We start from the raw sequence: 2,519 nt of genomic DNA, 5'->3' as shown, positions 1-2,519 counted from the left end.
GAAATGTCATGTACAGTTTTTAGTAACTTTTGACCTACTTACCTTCAAATTTTTTGGTGCCCTGAGATTTAGCATGCCTTATCCTACTTCAATAAAATAGTTATTAAATAAGTGACCTATGGGAGTAAGATTTTCTATAAGTTTGTAAGGAAATTTTCTGGTTTTGTTTTTTCTTTCTTTCTTTCCTCCTATTCTTTTATATCTTTATTTTGTTTTATTTTATTTTTAGGTCTGAAAGGTTGGACCTATTGCCCCCCTGATCAATTGTCCTGATTGATGATGTAGCTCATTTAATGTGTGTTATTATAAACACTATGTTACATGGATGTTCTTTTCTTTTTTATTTAAAGGTTTTTTTTTTCTCACATATCATTATCACAGTTCTCCCCATCTGTTCCTCCCAGAGTCTCCTGACCTCCCTTCCCATCTGAATCTGCTCCCTTTCAGTCTCATTAGGAATCACTCTTCTAGGAGATAATAATAAAATAATAAAATGAAATGAAATCTACCATGTTTGAATTGGACAATACAAACACACAGAAGAAAAAGAGCCCAGGGAAAGGCAGAAGAAACAGAGAAATGATCCTTTGTACATTCAAGAATCCCTAATCGCTTTCATTCCATTTCCTAGAATATAAAAGACATCTAGGGCATTACCTGTAACTTTTATATAAAAATCAAAATATTTAGGAACATGTTTTATAATTCTTTAAGGGAATTGAAGAACTTCTTTTTTTTATTATTATTTTTGAAAGTTCACAGAAGTGTAATACGAACTTTAATGACTTGCAACTCCCAACTTCCTATCTCACTGCAATTCTTGTGTTACACACTGTTGGCAAAGAGGGAAGATAAAACATTTGTAATTGAACAGAGATATTGGCCATTGGTTTTAAAAGACCTTTACTGTTTATTGCACCATGCATGCTCTTTCCTATTATATTAAAATACATCACTTTGACATGATGAAATGATTGGTTTTTTCCCCCTTCATTGAACAAGTCAATATACAACTTTTACAGGTGGCCATCAACTTAGCATTGAAGCATGTATTTGGACCATTGATGCTACAAGTTGAATCATTCTTAAGATCTTTATGTACCTAAAGTACATATCTATAGATGAACAGGGTGATCATACCTCCCAGAGAGTATTGTTATGAGCATCAAGATAGATTTTGCATTTGTAAAGAACTTAGGGACTTGTTACCTGAAAAGAATTCAGTGAATGTTGGGTAAAGATATGCATGTTTATAATCCCAGGGCTGGGAAGAAGATGGCTCAGATAGTAAAGTGCCAGCCCTGTAAGTGTGAGGAATTGGGTTCTGATTCACAAAACACATATAAAAAGTAAAACTGGTTGGGTGTATTCAACCTGTAAGGATGTTAAAAGAAACACTATCTCGAAGGATAAGTTGAGAGAGAGAGAGAGAGAGAGAGAGAGAGAGAGAGAGAGAGAGAGAGAGGAGAGAGAGAGAGAGAGAGAGAGAGAGAGAGAGAGAGAGAGAGAGAGAGAGAGAATGGAAGACACATTCTTTCTGTCTCTGGGTTGCACATGCACATGTTCATATGAACATGTGTATATCATCTAACACACACACATACACACACTTACACATACATACACACACATGCACACACATACACACACACACATGCACATACACACATACACTCACACATACACACACATACACACACATACACACACACATACACAAACATACACACACATACACACACAAACACACATACACACATACACACACATGCACATACACACACATACACACACAAACACACATACACACATACACACACACATGCACATACACACACATACACACATGCATACACACGCATACACACACATACACACACACATACACTCACACATACACACACATACATACCCATACAAACATACACACACATATACTCACACATACATACACACACAAACATACACACACACACACATACACACACAAACATACACACACACATACACACACATACAAACATACACACACACATACACTCACACATACACACACATACAAACATACACACACATATACTCACATATACACACACATACAAACATACACACACATACACACACACATACACACACACACACACACACACACAAGAATAGTAGTTTTAATCTGACATTGACTGGGTGGTAAAGGATAATTGCAAGGTGATCTTTTGACTTCTCCTTATTGACATCCTAACATGCAGATCAGTAAAACTCCAACATCAAGGCAGATAAAACATTAGTAGATACACACAGGTGAGATGATAAAAAGCCTACAACAGATCATCAACTCTTCAACATGGGTTAGTAAGGCTCTGTTTGCCAGTATTGGTAAAAGCTAAACTATTAGCTATATAACTATTGGAGATTCTTAAAGTTTATGCAAAATAAAGCATCATTATTCTACTTGTATTAGGGGAAAATAAACTGAAAAGAAACCTCTGTGACCATCACTTTTTATTCCATTTAAAGATAAT

This window comes from Mus caroli, unplaced genomic scaffold (genome assembly GCF_978045245.1).
Source record: "Mus caroli unplaced genomic scaffold, Mus_caroli_1 scaffold_13, whole genome shotgun sequence".
Taxonomy (NCBI): domain Eukaryota; kingdom Metazoa; phylum Chordata; class Mammalia; order Rodentia; family Muridae; genus Mus; species Mus caroli.
The sequence above is the reverse complement of the archived record's forward strand: the minus strand, read 5'-3'. Positions refer to the sequence as shown.